General features: G+C 40.5%; 1 protein-coding gene across 1 annotated transcript in view; it reads right to left on the reverse strand.

Moving 5' to 3' along the window:
* Positions 1–19,091, reverse strand: part of DCC (DCC netrin 1 receptor) — a 592,838-nt gene that overhangs the window by 252,367 nt on the left and 321,380 nt on the right. The window lies entirely within an intron of this gene.

Here is a 19,091-nt window from a genome sequence, read left to right on the forward strand (position 1 = left end):
ACAACTGCAAAATAGAATGTTAGCCAGAAAACTGAAGGCTTTTTTTTTTTTTTTTTTTTTTTTCCTGCTTGACATCCACTGGCAAGCATGCTCACTCTTACGTTGCAAAATATACAGATTAATTTTAAGAAATCACCTTTTATACTCATAGGTATGTAGGTGGTTTGGTATATTTAGCAACTTATACTCTACCTTTCATTCTGGAGGACTTTTTATAACCACAATTACTGTGATGATTTGTTTAGAAGGTGTCCAGCTGGGTATCTCTTTGCTCCCTCAAATGAGTACTACAGATCCATTCAACGTCATCTCCAACAGATAAGTAGAAAGAAAAAGCACTGGGGAACTTTGTGAATCCCACAGATCAGTTGTATTGGAGATTTTCAAGATACAAGAAAGGAAGAAACCATTTATGCCATTCTGCTAGCAAGCAAAAGGTTAGGGTTTGACCTTTTGGAAGTCATTGTTTTCATCAAACAGAAACTGTATTCGCAGTGGCTGGGAGACCGCCGAGAACCACGACTGATTCGCTAATGATTTGTAAGCTGCGAGGAGACAAAAGCTGCAACCTGCCGGACTGAAAACCCCTGACATGACATTTAACAACTGCCTGGCTGGGGCCCATGGGAGAGGCACCATCCCCTCGTGGCGGGCACTGCTGCCGCTCGTGGAAATCCCACATTTATTTGGGAGTTTGAACACAGCGCGCGATGCGAGAGGAGCCTGCGTGGCCTCAGGTTAATTAGCTTCTCCACATTTCCCCCGCCTGTTTCGGGAAAGTATTATAGAGTTTGCTGCTGTTAACAGATCTGTAACCCTGCAAGAGGCACTTAAATGCTTTAGCACTGAAGTTGAAATTGGAGGCCTGAACCTCGGCGAGCGCGGCTCCTCCTGAGCCGAGCTGGGGGAAGCTGGCTGCTCTCCGACGGACAAGCCTGCAGAAGCTAATGTTCTACCCCAAACGTGCCATCCATCACCCGGGACACGACGCCTTTCGCTGTGCCCTCGGGGCTTCTCAGCATTCAGCCACCACAGCCCCACAGCAGAACTCACGGAGAAATTTAACCGAAGGTTCGGAATCCAAATTACAGTTTAAATCTTAGCCATCTCGATGCGTGTTTCAACACACTTGTTGCAATTACTGGGGAACTCAGAAGAGCTTTGCTCTTCTGAACGCCACTTTATTGGGCATTTGTTGCTTCAGTTTGTACATATTGATTACTTTTTTTTTTATAAAGCGATTTCAAAATACATGTTGTGAAAGTGCTATAAAATCAAAGCACAATATTATTCTTCTTAATGCCTGCAGTCCAAGAAAATAGGCAGAACCCTAATATTTTCTACTTCAGTACCTTGACAGTCTTAAATACACTACATATCAAAAAGCTACAAGTACTGGAGAATTAACTCTTTCCAGCCCTAAGCTAACAGAATGCATGCTTTAAAACGTGTCTAGTGGGTTCTAGATCTGGAGACCAGTATCTGGAAAACTGAAGCTTTCACACAGGACATCATTGTGTAGGGAAAATAATTCCAGATTCCTGAAACAAACAGGACTATTACTAGAATAATTAAAGGCGCAACTGCCCTGATGTTAGAAGTGTCATAGGTCTTTTTTCTTACTGACCAGCAGCTCTCTTTTTGAAGTCTTGGCACCCCTAAGCCCAGTTCAGCAATATTATTCCTTTCTTCATCTCAGTTTTGCCCATGTATCCTACCTTTACAGCTTGGCTTGTTCAATGAGGCTACTCACACAGTATTAGGACACTTTTCAGTGTGAGTATATAGCTCACAATCTGACTATTAATTTGAAAGGACCTTGCACATTAATTTGTTATATTAATACTTTGAGCTTTTATGGCATTTTTCCATTCAAGAAACACAACATAGTTTACAAAAAACTAATAAATTAAATCTCTCTGTGCTCCTCTGAGATATTATTAATGACATTACACACAAGGCGAGGGGGGAACCTTAAAGAAACACTAAATGAATTACCCAAGGTTGGATAAGAAGTTGGTAACAGAGCTCAAAATGGAAAAATAAATTTTATCTCATGCTTTTGACAATTCCTCTCAAAAGTAACAAGTACATCCTAGAGAAACCAAAACACATGGGAGTGAATCCTGCAACTCCTCATGAATCTGTTGGGATTATCCCTATATACCACCAAACCTAGAAGATCACCTAAAGCTTCACTAAGGTCAGTACTTCCTTAAGGTCAATGCAGAGTCCAAAAAAGAAACAAGTGGATTTTGAGTTATTGCCACAAAAAGGGATCTGTGATCATGGGAGCTGTATTGAATAACTAAAATTAACAGTTCTGGGGTAAAAACCCAGTGATAGTTATGCTGATCCAACCACTACTGTCATTTAGGTGTCAAGGTTCTACTCTAATCAAAGTTTTTCTTAAATATGGTGGCATGTGTCCCATGGACACATAACAAGGATGTGAAAATCCACCTCTCCTGCAGTAACTTCAGGTTTTAATAATTTCAGGATATTTTGCGTGTGTATATTTTATGTATGCATATAAAATAAATGCACAGAGACATCTGCCAAATACACCTACAGTTAAGCATCTTTCTAGCCATGTGCTTCACTCAAGTTTAGTAATTCTAGCCAGTAAATGCTGGGAATAAATGTAGAAAGGCTCTTCCATCTTTTTTTTTTTTTGTTTAGTTTTGCTTGGCTTTCATTATAAAACAAAACAAAACAAAAACAACAAAAACAAAACACAAAAACAAAACACACACCAAAAAAAAAAAAAAAAAAACAACCAAAACCAACAGCTTTTTGGGACTAAAACGTCACTAATATTTTTGCAAGATATGTCACCTCTTTCTGCCTATTTTTAAAGATTTTAGAGGGCCAGAGCAGCACGAAAATTTTTAATGAGGCAATACTCCTCCATACACTGGAAATACATAAATTGTTAACAGAAAACAATTTTTAAATGCTGACAGAGGAGGGTCACTGATAAATTTGGTGAGTAAAATAAAAGATGGAATTCTCCTCTGATTTAAATGCCAACTAAACAATTCAACTAAAGTAGTAAGAATGTAATTTGGTCTACTGTACTTTAAATGTATTGGAACGAGAAAGAGAATAAAATGCCATAATCCAAATATTTTGATGGCCAGTCATACTTCAGAGACAAAATACAACACATTATGCAAATAATAGCTCTAAGAGTAAGATGAAGCCTGTAATTTGGGACACAACAGAAGAAAATTAAGAGTTGGTTACCTGAAATTTGCAATTCTTTGGACAGATTTACCTCATATAGTTTTTCATTAAGCTAAATATTATAATCCACTATAGGACTCATGGAAAGCTACTAGTAAAGCCAGAAATTACTAAAAATATATGTTGCAAGCAGTAAACAGACTGCTTTTTACAGTGAAGAAGTGGTTAACCTCTACCCTTTACACCAAAATGCCCCATTCAGTCAGTCAAATGTTTAATAAAAACAGACTTTCATCCAGTTTTTCTACAAGTTGGATAATCTCGCTGCTTGGAAAGAAATCAGCCAAAGGTGTTTCTCAGTTAACCAGAAATGCCGATGAAATTTCAGAGTGACACCGTTCACACAATTCCCTGTACACCCTCCACCAGGGACCCCAAGATCTGCTGGTGGCATCGCCCGGCACCGATCGCCGGCTCTTCACACCCGCGAAACCGCGCCGGACTGCTCGTGATTAAGCTCCTCTTCACCTCCCGCGGGACACGGCATCAGAACAGCAACAAACCCCAAGCCACAAAGCACTTCTGTTTTTCCCATCTGATAAACAGGAAGACAATTTTTTCTATTTATTCGTGTTTGCTTGCAAATACTTTGAAAATACTCCAGCGGTATTTGTTCAGCAAATTCTCCTCCGAGAAGAAAGACACACACACACGCAGACAATACTTCCCAAAGCTTGCAGCAAGACAAACGTTTGTGGATCCTGAGCCCAACTTTCCTCCTGCTATTTTCACACCAAAGACCCACCAATCGGTGCAGAACCAGCTCCGTGCCTCGCTGCGTGCGCTGAGAGGCAGCGTTTACCACACTAAACACGCGCTACAACCTGCGGCGCGGTATGAAAGGGTGCACAAGTTGCGGTGAGGAGACTGTACCTACGTGCCGGCCAGGCAACCGAGGCAGGGTGAGATTTGGAAATCAGGAATCCGCCACCTGAGGTAGAGGAGGAGAGAGGAAGCACTTGGTTTGGTCTGAAGATCTGCCCCAGTGGAACGGGCAAAGAAGGGATGGAGAGGCCCATCCCTCAGGTAAATGTATCCCCTACTTCTCAGTTTCATCAGTGTCAGGGCATATCTGACCAACAAGAATTCACACCTGAATTATCACTAAACTGCAGCAAATGGTTCAAAACGTCATCCTCCTCTAAATTAAACTAGCCAAACACTTTTCAGAGAAGATCAGGTTGCTCGCTGCAGGGAGAGGGGAGCCCAGGCAGCACTTACAGGAGTGCTGCAGCCCCCAGGAAATGTTAATTCCTGAAGAGCTGCAATGCAAAGGTGCTGGCACCCACAGCCCAGGTGTCCCCCCCCGCCTCGCCTTCAATCCTCCTAATTAATGGCACCCCTTTGAAAATGGGTTTTGTTTCTAAAAGGTATTTCATAGCTGTGGCAGTTTATTTCACTATAAGAAGAAATCATTAAGGTATCAGAAGCCATCCCTTTTAAACCAATCACATTTTCATGAACCAAGAATTATAACTTCAGGTGTGAGACAACCAGCATTGGCAAACAAATGTGGAAAAAAAAAAAAAAAAAAAAAAAAAAAACAACCAGGTTTCAATCAGATTTGTTAAGTATAAAAAAAAGAAAAAAAAAAAAAAAAAAAAAAAGAAAAAAAGCCAAGAAGAAAATGTACAACAAAATGTGAATTGTTTCTAAACAGAATCTTTATTGAAGATTTTTCAGAGGAATGAGTAGTTCTCTAAGTGGCAAGTTATTGGTTTCCCGCAGATTATATGTTATACAATCAAATTGAATTATTGAAATGCCTTCCATCCACCAATCTATTTACATCAAATATACTGTGTTATTTTTCATACTGTGATCCCGGCCTTCACAGGAAGTCTTTCCAAAATGTTTTTTAGTGCCTTTTATGCATAATAGTGACATTTTTACAGTCATTTAATATATGGAATACAGTCTATTAATGTATTTATCCTCTTTCACCACAGTTATTAAATCTTTAAAGCCACACAGAGTTTTTCTTCGTTTGTTGGTTGTTTGTTTTTTTTTGTTTCTGTATTTTCTTGTTCTTGTTTTTTTCTTTTTTTTTTTTTTTTTTTTGTTTAAAGCAATGAAACAAAAGCACAAGACAAGGAAAACCAAAATATTATATACTGGTATGCATTTAAAAGGCTATTCTGAAAGACAGCAGGGTGGTCTGATGTTCTGACCAGAGAATTCACAAGAGCCTTGATATCCCAACATGACTACAGCAGCTTGCTTGCTCTGCGACCCCAGGCAACACACTCACCTTCAGAGGTCTCAAACAGCCTCAACGTGAGCTCTTAGTACACCATGGTGGCTAAAAAAAGCTAGTGTAAGCCTTGGTTGTTCAAAAAGAAGAACGCCAAGGAGAAGAAAGGGCCTGATCTTGCCTGATGACATAGCCTGAGACTGCTGCTACAGCAGCATGCCTAATTCTGGTACGTGCTTTAAGGGAGATATGAAGATACCAGAGTGAGGGAGCACACAGGAAGGCCATAAAAATAATCTAGGAGCTGAGGACTATGAGGCTTCACATGTTTAATGTCTTCAACTGACTGAAAACGCTGAGAGGTGACTACATTGCTGTGAAGAGACACTGCATTTAAAAGACTTGTAGCTTGCCCAGAAGACTGATAACACCTCCCATCTTAAGCAACCGGCTGACATTTTTTAGACCATTTTGAAAGCAGTTTGTACCAGAAGGACTGCAGAGATGCTCTAACGTGCTATTTTATGTGGATGCCTCTGGAGAAGGCATGTGCCTGGTTTTGCCTCATGGGCAGCTACCGCTGTGTGGTGTCCGTGCCGAGCAGGGCCGGGCTGTCCTTCCCAAGCTCCTGCATTCCACTTTCTGGCAAACAAGCAGAATTAAGTGCATCAAACACCAGACTTGATTGTCTCTTCATGGAGTCCTTTTTGACTGGAAGGAAGTTAGGAAAAAACCTTTGTGGGTTGGTATCAATGGAGAACAGGGCTCAGCCATGGTAAGGAGAGAGAAGGAGCTCAGTGGCAGCAGGCTGGGAAGGATTAAGATGGCATTTAGAATTTGATTTTCTGACTGATCAGCAACAGATCAGTGTCCAACTAACATGGTGATCTGCCAACACCTAGGAATGGACAAGTCTAATCACGTAATTGTTAGTTACTCCCTCGGATTAGTTTTAAACTCCAGGAGCACATTCCTGCTGCTAGATAAACACTAAACACTCTTATTTCACCTAAAACATAGCAAGTGTAAAAGATTTTACTCGTGGACCAGCAATAATTAGATGTCCGAGTTGCATTTATTCTACTAGTTCATTCAAGAGAGGCATGTGGTCTTTTTGTCAAAGTTGAAGATATTATTCATTAAAGCTCATAGCCACTGCATAACTGCTTACAGCAGAGCAATAACATGTGCTATGAAGTGCATGTTATTCCATAGTCCCCAAAATAAGACAAAAAAAAAAAAAAAAAAAGTAACAAAGGACTGTATCTGCCCTATTACTTATTCTTTAAAACAGTAATTAGATTAATTATCTCAAACTCATGGAGACATAATTTTATTACTCTGTAACAGAACTCCATAAACCTGCTGTTACTCTAAATCAAGATAACGTATCTGATTAGACAAGGGGGTTGTTGCATTAGATTTCAACAAACTGATCATGGCATGAAAGCAGCCCAGGGATGAATTAGATTTTTGCTAAGATTAATTGCAGCATTAACAAAACAAAACCAAACCACTATGAGGCAATATCACACAACTAGGCCTAATCACTTTCTAAGCAAATTTTAAATGGTAATACTTGATATATTTGATTAAGAAAACATCTGTCACACATACTTTGAAGAGACATTCCTCTGGCCTTGGTGCATCTTCCCACTAGAGGAAAAAAAATACTGCAGGGAAGCTCAAATAATGCCAACACCAGCAGCACTGACATTTTAAGACATTCATCTGCTCAACAATCATATAAGGACAAACACTGGTTCCTATCAGACTTTTTTGGACCACTTGGAGTATTTCACTTTCTTCATTAAAATAAGCCCAACACAAACCAACGTAATTTCTCTCACCCTTAGAGTGCATGTATAAATCATAGCGGTTTAAGACTAGATTGCTGTCATCAAATTGTAATACTTATGCCACTGTAAAGGAATACCTTCATGATGATTTTGATTTTCTTTCACTTTAATATCTCCTTGAAGCTCTATAGAGCCCATGGTATCAAAAGGTGATAAAAGAACAAAATGAAACTGTTAAAGCAATGTCTGTAAATGTCGCTTTCCATCCATACAGAAGAAAAAAAGTGTTATCATGACAATGCCATCTCGGTTTTTATTATACTCTAGATAATTTCAGGAATTTCACGTATAAGGTGAAAGAAATCATTTTACCACATTAGTTGCCAGTTCTGAGATATTTTACTAACAGGAAAAGAGCAGCAGTAAATTTATGATTACCCCGTATCTCCATTACTCTCTACCATAGCCTTTAAATCAAAGCCTTTCTGTCAGGCAGGAGGTAGGTGCACCGGGGGAGATGGAGGGAAGGCCAACGCAGGGACAGCCTCGGGGACACGCTTCCTCTCTGGATAGTGCTGTGCCAACGACCAGCATGGTTTAACCCCAGGGAATCACTGAAGCTTCCAGAACAGCGGCATTTTAATTTTCAAATCAAATTCTTCAGGATGATGGATGAGTAAAGAACAAAACAAAAACAAACGGCAGCCTGCCAATATTTACAAGAAAAGGAAGGTCTCCTTCCAGACTAGCTTCCAGCTTTGAAAAATCAAACACACCAGTGTAAGAAAGGTCGCACTGGGGCTGAAAGGGGAAATCCGGGCAGCAAGTCACAGCAAGTTTTCTTTTTACTCAGCAACTTGTGGCTAAAAGCATCCAGGCAGTGACCGTCAAGATAATCCCCACCCTTCCTACATACAACATCTTTCCAACGTCTTGCACTGCTGAGGAGGAGCAAGGGCAGGGGCTGCAGGTGACATACGCTGCCTTCCTCCACTCTCCTCCCTTCCACAACGGTGCCTTCGCCCGAGGAAGGGAGTGAGATCCTCCTCCTCCTGAGGATCCCTGCTGCCTCCCACCCAGCACAGCAACGCTGGCTCTTGCCAGGAGTGTTTTCTAGACACGAAATCTCCATTTGGCAGTGCTGCCTGTTATAAACCTCATTTAAATGTCTTGCAAATCTGATCTCTTCTGTCTCATACATCAGAACAGAGACAGCTTTACAGCAGCTGACTTGTCACTGTTCCCAAGCTGCACTGTACTACAATCTTTTCAAAAAGTAAAAATTCACAAGTGATGTCACGTTTGGGGCCTTTTGGCTTTCCCTTTCAGTAGCTTCCACTTTGAAGACTATTAGGTAGGGCAGACTCCCAAATTTATTCTCTCCTGAATTGTATTTCACAAATTCCGCCCATCACCCTTTTCTAACCAACACCTCATGCCTCGATGGATTATTTCGTTAACTTTCCAGCTCTTACCAAGGGATGGAACAGGCTCTTGATGCAACTGACAGTTCACACCAAACAAGCTGATGGCCTCCACTGGGAATGCCAGAAGTGCCTTCTGCATATTCAGCTGATGACATCCACATCTGACATTTTTAAGATTTGCACTCATATTTTTCAGTGCTGATTTTTATCTATTATCTAGCAACCTTAACAGCTTTAAATTATTGTATCCATATCTAAATATTCTCCGGTACCTGAAGATTAACATGCAGTCCAACCTTGCTGCCTTTTTGCAAACAGGCAGCTGAGGTACAACATGCTTTTTCATGAATACCATCATTTTATGGGCATCTGCACATAAAGCAGACACCTCACCCCTATCCATGTTCATTTCTGTAGTCCTTCTGTAATAATCCTACATTTCCCCTGAAGTATATCCAGTAATTAAGGTGGCACTGTTGGTATACATCCAGCCTGATAGTGTGGTGATCTGAGGGTTGCTAAATAATTCCTCCAGCTCTCCAGGGTCATTATCATTTGTTAGGGCACAGCACAAACCTACAGAGACCTTGTCATGCCCTGACTGAACTGAACCAGCTGCCAGATATTTATTGACAGGGCCCATGACTTAAACCTCTCCTCACCAGAGCTGACAAGGTCAGAGCAGCTTGTTGGTGATAAACTAGCTGGACAGATCAGCTGCTATATGAGACGGCTTTGTTAGCAGTCTTTAATTCTCCAGTATAGTTCCTCTAATATAGAAAACATCTTTTATGCATTAATTGTTCTAGTTTTAGGCAATTTCTAGTGAACAGGCTCTGGATACCAAAATCATTAAAGAAGTATGACATCTACTAAAGGGATCAGCACATGGTACAAAGACTTGTTCCTTCACGTCACATCTTCTGGTGAAGTTTAGTCCTCTGTGCACTTCTCTTTCCCCAGGGCTCTAAAATTATTTTATTTCAAAAAAAAAGTCTCTTAACCTTGCCTGGGTCTTTCTTTTCTCATATGAGAGGAGATTGATATCATTTTCTCAGGGTAGACATTTCCAGGATGTAAATGATATTGTTAAGGAAACTTTCAAGCCACCTCTCTTTTGCTCTCATCTGGGAAAGTGTAGGGGCTAGAGTACACTCCAGGATAACTTGCAAGTCTACAGTTATTTAGTAGAAACCCATTTGTCAACTTTAACCACAATCCACAAACATCTTCTTTCAGATCTTAAATTAAAGCACCTCAGAGGCTGATGATCAATTTTAGCACAGGCAGCGTGGATGTCCCTTGTATTGTTTGCATCATCAAAAGGTCTCAGGTGTTCAAAAAAATAGCTAAGAGATAAGAGGGCTAAAAAAGGCAAAATGAGTCATTTCTCCGCCTTGGCTGAGGGAAAATATAAGAAGGATGGTAAGGCCCTAGCAACAGCCCTCGAAATGAGTTCAACTTGTTGCCCACCCACTGACTTCACCACTAGCTCCCCCAAAAGCTGGAATTTCCCTTATTGAGAGGTGATGCCATGGGGATGGCAATGATTTTCACTCCTCCTCACTGACATTTAAGGTACGCTGGGCTTTGTTTGTGGGGGCAGGTGAAGTGGAACAAGAGCCCCTGCAAGCCACACATGATTAGTGACCTCAACAGAAAAGAAAATTGAAAGCTGCATTTCAGCAGGGAACAGATATGAAGCAGCAACTCAAATCCAAACCCTTCTGAAGGACCAAATATGATTTTCTTTCTCAAGACATTTTATTTTATATGAAACATTGCAGACTGTGCAAGGTGGTACTTAAGAACATAAACCAGTGAGAAGCAGTGCCCCAGCAATGATGTGGGAATTGAAGGTATCTGACACCACTCCCTAGTTTGGAAATAACAGCTATTGAAAACACGGAAGATATAAATGAGGATTTCAGCATGAATCTTTAGAAACATTGAGACAGTATCTAAACAACACTTATTTCAAACTGTGTTTTTCTTTCAAATACACACACATCCACCTCTCTCAAATCTTTCGTTAAATAATAAAATGCGTTTAGATCCCCCTCTAGGAAACACTTTGCTCTGTTACTCAAGAAATTTCTCTCCAAGAAACAAGAGGCCACCACCACCACAGCAATCCGGACCCCCAGCAGCACTAACGGGGAGATGCAGTTCCTTGCAGCCCACCCCAGGACCATGACACGAGCTCACACCACCACATACCAAAGACAACCAAAGCCTATTCTCCAAGAAGCGCTCTTGGCATTCAGTATGAAAAGCTTGAGAAAAATGATCATGCTGCTTCAACAAGAAGCACAGAGCTTTCCATGGAGAAATAATGAAAGCAATGTGAACATCAACAGCCGTGCTGCACTGGGGGAAGTCTCCACAGTCACTTATGTGATGGGGTTATCAGACAGCTGAAAGCTAGACCAGCCAAGTCTACCTTAATAGCCTTCATTTAAAAAAAAAAAAAATAAATTAATTAAAAAAAAACAACACAACCAAAACAACAAACCTCCAAACAACAACAAAACAAAACCAAAACAAATCAACAACCAAAAAAAAAAAAAAAACAAACAAACAAAAAAAAACAACAACAAACAAAAAAAACCCCAACCACACACACACACAAATGAACCACAGAGATCAAAATACTTGTTCTTTTTCAGAGGAAGAAGAAAGCGAAGAAAGGTGTCATTGAAGCCAGCAGCCACCCTGGGCAAAGGACAACTTTTGTCCTTTTGCAGGGCTGCCTGCCACAACTTGCAAGATTTGTTTAGAGTCAGAGCAACCCCAAGACAGGAGAGGAGAGAATATAGTGTTGCCCCACCTCGCCCAGTGCACCCTCCATTCTCGCCCAGCAGCTCCAGGGTGGGACAGCACCCATGTAGATTTGCTTCCTTCATTGCCACAAGGAATGCTCATGCTTCACCGCAGCGGATCTTATGAAAGCAATGATCAACTTCTGAGTCACCAAACCCACTGTACAGAGGAATAACAACCAGCCACGGAGTGCTTTAAAGCTGTTTTCTGCTTTGAGCAGGACTTAAGATGTACATGAAATGCCAGGGAGCTCTGGGACAAAAAGCTTTCATTCCTCTGTTGGTAGCTCCCTTCTGGCCTTTTCCACTCAAACACTTCACCTTTCTAAATAACAGGTGTAACAGAGATAAGCATATAATAGAATAAAGGCCTTTTTCTCCTCATTTCTGGATGTTTACTAAATTCTAACAGCAGTAAGATTCTTGTGTCCAACGCTCCAGTCTTTTTATCTTCAGGAGCTAGCATCTTGGCCACACTCAAAACAGTCTCTGTTCTGTCTCCTGCTGACCGGTGTTCATTTGTGATGTAGCCACTGGGAACAGGGATCACAAGTAAATTTGTCTAAGAACATTATCTATGAGAGACTTTTCCTTTGTTTTTTGTCTGCATGACACCACAATCTGTATTTCTGTATCTTCCCACAAACAAGATTATTATTCATAAGCATAATTTCTTTCCCCCAGATTTGTGCAAAAGTTAATTAACCCCAGCAAAAAAAAGTGCAAAATTTATTAGCGTGGTCATGATGACCATAATTACAATTGTTGAGTGTTTGAACTTCCCATGGTATTCGTTTTCATGTGTTCAGCCTGTCTGCCTGAGATACAGCTGGTGGGGTGCAGTGGGAGGGGGGATAGACTTAAACTCGTTCAAAGGCAGAGCCTGGAATAAATATAAAGCAAAGAATCATGCCTTTTCTCAGCCAAAAAAATATTCATTGCAGCCCTTTTCTCCTGCTTTTTTGCTCCTCTGTTCTCCTGTATTTTGATCACCAGAGCAGTTTCAGAAGAAAGCCACCAATACACATCTGTCTTGCTCTTTGCTGGGGCTGAGCACGTTTTCTTCCAGAAGAACCATCTCCTGACTGTTCCTACTTGCTGCAGGTCTATCTTGAAATTCCTCTAAGGAATCCTAGGTTTTGTTGGTTTGGGGGTTTTTTTTGTTTGTTTTGTTGTTGATGGTTTTGTTTTTTAAATAAACCCTGTCATATTTTAAACCCAGCCGGCAGCCCAACCCCACGCAGCTGCTCGCCCGCCCTCCCCTGCCCGGGGGTGGAGGAGGGAGCTGGAGGGGTAAAGGGAGACTCGTAGGTCGAGATAAAACCAGTTCAATAATTGAACTAGAATAAACCAATGCCAACAGCAGACAGTCCAGGCGGGCAGTGCACGACGCGATCGCTCACCACCCGCCGACCGACACCCAGCCCGACCCCGGCCAGCCATCCCGAAATACCAAGATCCCGCCGTCGCCATCCCGGCAGCGAGAGAGAACCCCCCCTTCCCGGCCGCCCCTCCTTTCTATACTGAGCACGACGTTACACGGTGTGGAACATCCCAGTGCCCAGTTTGGGGCCGGTGCTCTGGCCGTGCTCCCTCCCAGCTCCTTGTGCACCCGCGCACGGGCAGGACACGGGGAGGTGGAGAGCCCTCGGTCTCGCAGCAACAGCTGAAACCATCAGCGTGTTACCAGCGTTCTGCTCACCCCAAATCCCACGGGGAATCCCAAGCACGGCGCTACTCCACCTACTGAGAAGAGGAATTAACTCTATTCCAAACAAATATTGACAACCCCAAACAAACAACAACAAAGCATCCCTTGGCACAAAGTCAGTGAGAACTTAGCACCTTCCTTCAACAAAATAGTTTCTGTTTATATGTCTACATGAAACGGTCTCCTTCATTCAACAATCTTTGAATGGCCACCAGAAATACGAGCTGAAACAGATATTGCATTTCTTTCACAGTGTTTATCTTTCGAAGAGGACTGCAATGGATTCTGAAGCTACTCACTGTACTGGATATTTGCAAAAGGCATGACAAGGTTGAAATGGATAACTTTTATTAAACTTTAAAAATACTCAATAAATTAACAGAAAGAGGCAAATTGGTTTGACTAGAATGAAAACCAATGCAAGTGGGATTCTGTGGGTTTGAGTAACTTCAGGCTAACTTGTTTTATGAAACAGTAAGACAGATCTGTTAGTCCTTTTCTTATTTTAAGCAAAAGAAAATAAATTAGGACAACAGGATTTTTTCATAGAGTTGGAAACCATGATCAATGAAGAATAAATATTCAAGTGTTAATTGGCTGATGTGAACCATAAAGTGTAAGTCTTATTTTTAAGTGCAGGTTATCAACTTTTTTATGGAGGGGACAGAATTCCCATGACATGGCTTATTCAAGCTAAATGATATTTCTAACAAGTTTATTTTAACCACTGCAGAAGTTGTACAATTGACAGAGAATCACTTAATGGAAGCACCATGATCTGAGCTATACAGAAAGTCAGATGATTAAATGCTTCTCCTGACATTAAATTTCCATGTGTTTATGAGATGTATTTGTGATAAATATAATGGAGTCTGCCGCTGACAATCCATTCTGCAAGTATTTTTAGTACTTATTGGAAGAAAAGGACATTAATTTACAAATAAGTAATGCAAGAAATTATGTTTTAATATCAAGCATCTTATTTTATCTTGAAAAAACATCTTGTAGTTTTACAGTATGGTAGAATGGCCAACAGAGTTGCAGTGACTCTGCTTACCACAATTACTTGTGTAAAAGAAAGTTGGGATTTCAGTGGTTTCACCTCCTGTGTCATGAGTGTGAGTCCCAGACCCAGCTCCTGCAAAACAGACCGCCCTGCCTTGACCCCTTCTGTTTAACAGCCTTTCCAATCATTTATTATTGGCTTTCTTTCAATAATCAAATATTAAACTAATGATTATTTGCAGCATTTCTAGTGAAAAGCAAATGACTGGCTAGGGGTTCTCACAATGCCAAGGAAAACCCTTGGGAAAGCTGGTTTATTATAGCACAGTTTTGGACTGGACTTGCCGAGAACATCAATTTAATGTATTTTTAGATGAGTATCAAGTACAGCACCACACATATTCATCTTGTGTCTTCTTGGTTTCTACATCCAAGTTTCAGATACAGGCTCCAAAGGCTGAGATCGCAGATTTTCACCAGCTCACTGTCTACTGGCAGCCATTTCAGATCTATAACCATCTTAAGTGAACCCTGGATTATGAAATGGTTTCAAAGTCACACACACTCACACATATGCATCTGTTATACAAATCATAAACAACCCATAGCAATTTTTTTTTCCCAAAAAATAAATGTCTTTTTTTTTCTTTGCTGACTCTAGTCTTTTCTGAGGCTCTAAGATGGAATGAATAGATAATAGTAGCTTTGACACATTAAAACATGTGCCTTGTGCAGGAGGGGAACAGTGCATAGGTGCACCGTCAGTATGGACCTGAGTTTAATTTCTACACTTGAGTTCCTCATAGCAATGAGCTGTAGTCCCTCTGTTATTCTACAGTGGAGCAGATTAAGGCTGGGCTTGGCACGATCTAAATGAAAATAAGCTGCTTGGGTAGAGTCAGGCTTATTCTCATCGCTACGAGAAGTTTGCTGGCTGTCCCCTATATCAGCACTACCAGCTGTATGGGTATATAGAATACACTTAGGTTCACTCCTGAAAGGAGCTGGATGCCCATCTTTCAAACCAGAGGTAAAATGTCATGACTAACAAGAAAAATTGAGCTGTTCAGGTGCAGGGTGAATGTATGCAGCCTTCCCGTATGCAAGTATATTAGGAATTAAATCCATCAATGATGGACATAAATAAAAAGGAAATTACTATCAGAAAATAATAAATATGGGGGGAAATGGAGATAAATGCATACTGGCAGCTTTAGACTGATGGCAGTCATTAAGACAAGTCACTCAGTCTGCAAATTAGTCTTTTTTTTCCCCAAAGAGCAATTCTATTAATAATAATAAGATTACTAAGAATAAAAAGCTCACCGAGAATTATAAATGCAACAGGGTTATAATTATTATAACTACAATTATCACAGTATATAATAATACATTTATTTATACATACAGCATGGATAATTTTATAACATCTTTACAAAAACAGAACACCAATTAAAGATTTTTAATATATAGATACATTAAATTAAACCATCCTCCTACTATTCTATAGCACCCTGCCTTGCCTATTTTTCTGGGACAAAAATTTCCCACTTGCCATTAACAGCTGTAGGTCACTTCGAAAAAGTACTGTGTGGTTTAAGAAGAATTAAATACACTGAGAATGAGAAATACTGCCTATATGAAAGTTAAGGTGACGCTTCTATTTTTCCTAGAAGAATTGTGCACAAGGAAAAAGTTTTTTTCAGAAGGGAGTGCTTACCTCCTCTCTTCATGTACCTTCATGAAAACTCCCAATCCCAGACAATTTTGACTGCTACTCAGAGTGTCTCCTTTTCTGGGAAGAGCCTAAACTTATACTGGGAATCTTTGGCCACACACTCTTCTGGCATTGTATCACGACACCAAATTCTTCATCAAAACTACCAAAAATGAAAGGTTAATAAGTTGCGCCTTCTCATCAATGGAAAGTTTTAGTTAACATACATATTTTTAAAAAAAAAACCTTTTATCGGACAGAAATTTTCTTCCCTTTGAGTTGGATGCTGGATATCACTGGCAAAAAGGAGATGAATGTGTTAAGAGCCATCCTTCAACTCTATATCCTGTATCTGTCTTGCATGGTTGTATGTCAGAGCCAAAGATATCTGAATATTTGCACGGTAAAATGCCTCACAGCCCAGGGCACAGCCGGAATCTCTAGTTCAGACAGTCTGATCTCCAAGTTAAGAATCCAACTGACTGTGGCCCTAAATTTGGAAGTTGATATAGTGAAGATACATTGTCTTTTCCTCAAACATGATGAAGCATAAGCCAAGACTTTCTCAGTGTGTTGCAGAGTCAATCACTATTTAGCTGAAGAACCCACATTTTCATGACAATGGCAAAATCCACTAGAGAAATTTCTTAACTATGAACTAGCAGAAAAAGAAATAATTTATTTAAATGAGGGTAAAGCTTTTATTAATAAAATTAAAGCTTACACTCTGAATGCAATATATACTTATTTCAAGCCTCTGATTTCAACTGGGAAAGAACCAGTTATCTCCAAAAAAACACAGGACAAAGTCTGAGCTCTGTAAAACAAGCAAAAATCATGGCTATATGTAAAAGAAAATGTTTAACACCGGTAAGATTCAGGTAAGATCCCTAAAAGATGGTTTTCAGCAGCATAGCATCTAAGTCTGTTACCGGATGAGACTAAAACTCAAGATACAGAGTGGCTCCTATTCAAAGTAAAAGGTAATTCTAGAGACATGTAGATTAAAAATTTTAATTTATCTACAAAAGGTCCACAATCTCTTTTTTTCTTATTTTTTTTTAAAGAGATTGTAATTATTTACTTTAAAGGGAAAAAGAAATATTGAGATTGACTTGAACTCTAACTGATGATAGCTGTTTTCCACCTATCCAGATCACTGTGACATCCAAAATAACTTTTTATTCTTTCTCTGTAGAGCTTTAATGTAAATTAGAAAGATAGAAAACTAAACAGAACATCCAGAAGCATTTCAATGGATACTTTTCCTCTCTAAAAGAAGAGGTATTGGTTACCAGTAGCCTATCGGAAAATGTATGCTACGGCAAGCTATAGGAAGCACACACCATGAGTAAGAATAAGCTAAATCCCGCCTGAAATACAGTACACTTGCTTGACACAGTCGGGTGCTGAGTGTTAGTCTACATTTATTTTTAATCTTAAAACGTACTCCCCCATAGTCTTTAAATACTAAGCATACTCTGATAAAAATGTGTGAAGACAAAATACAGCAAATAAAAGATACCAGCATCCTAGACCTTTTATATGATCGTTTCTCCAATAAATTCCTCGTATGGACTCAAAGGAAAAGTCAACAAGCGATGCAAAAGAAAAAATAAGGCATGGGCTTAGCTTGTCCTTGTGGTAGGCATGTTTTTGGGTGGGATTTTTGAGACATTTTTACCTTTCATGTCTTAGAACAAGAGAACTGCACCTGATTAAAAAGGCCTGGACACCTAAAAGCGCTGACTGAAGCCTTCAGGAGATAACAGAGAGCTTGCAGCAATAGCTACTGAGGCCAAATTTTGGAAAAAATGGTTTAAATAAATTACAAGTAGGTTGTTCTTTTTTTTGCAGATCATAGATGAACAGAGATGATTTTTGCATATACACATGACAAAAATTCTCCATGTATGCCCAGGAATATGCAGAAGATAAAATTGAACTCCAGTTTTTGACAGGACAGAGGATCAACTGCAGAGCTAAGAAAGCAGCTCATCATGTCCATACACACACACAACAAGGAAATATTTTATAATGGAGTTGTTTCTGTCTTCAGTAACTGCATGGACTGCTGCACGTTGTAGGAGGGACCCCGTACGGAGGGCGAGATCGGAGTTAGACCTCACACTGATGCGATGAAAGTCGTTCTCCTTTATTTGCCTGAATAGCCCCAAGATATACAGAGCCAGACGGTCACGCGCTCTGTGCTTTACAATCTATTGGCTAAAGGCACTTATCACCCCCCAAAAGTGCTGTGATAGGTCTGAATCGTTAGTACACACGTACAAACTAAATCTACTTTGTGGTTAGTGCATCCAGGCATTCAAACAGGGAGGAAGCACTGGCTTGACTTCCTCATTCTTGCCTTTGCAGGTGACCTCAAGGGCAGGATTACCACGGGGCAGTTTTCTGCTCTGAGACCCAGCCTGGATTGTCCAAACCCTGTAGGATCAGTGCATGACCCTAATCCCCAAGAAATCCTACCACAGCACATTACTCCCTTATCTCATCCTGGGCTTCAGGTGGCTGAAACTGAAACAAGGCGAGAGCAGGGCCGAAGTGACCTCCTCCTCTGCAGGGAAACGTCAGGAAACTCAGGTGTCTGCTCACCCCCTGTTCCAAAACAGCCTCCTGTACAACACGGTCTATGCCTATGCTGACAGCCCAGGCTGCACGTCAAAACTCATTCCCGTGCCTGTTATCAAACAGGACTTCCCTACAAATTATCCAGGAGATCAAACCCAAGCAAAGGAGAAGCTATTGAGTCCCCTGGGGTACGTGGGTCCCATGTCAGCTCTCACGACTTCAGTTCACGAGAGAAATGTGCTTTTCCCTTGCAAAGACTAAAGACACTGCCAGAAGAGCAGAGTGGCTGGTACTTGCTGTCATTTAACATGCAGCTCTGCAGCACTCTGAAAACATAAAAGTTACTGACATGCCTGAATTCCTGAATGACTTAGGCTCTGCCTTCTAAAGAGGATGTCTACAGCTTTAATTAGAAAATGGCATACACCAAGTACTTTCCAATACATCAGAATAAATAAGAGGATACTAAACTGATCCTGAGCTGTAGGGTAGCTTGTACTATCCTGATTAAATTATTCTTTAAGAAAGAATAGTAAAATATGGTGCCACAGAAAGTTTAAGACATGTGGTACAGACCA

The sequence above is a fragment of the Tyto alba genome, unplaced genomic scaffold (genome assembly GCF_018691265.1).
Source record: "Tyto alba isolate M040663 unplaced genomic scaffold, T.alba_DEE_v4.0 Super-Scaffold_42, whole genome shotgun sequence".
In the NCBI taxonomy this organism is placed as follows: domain Eukaryota; kingdom Metazoa; phylum Chordata; class Aves; order Strigiformes; family Tytonidae; genus Tyto; species Tyto alba.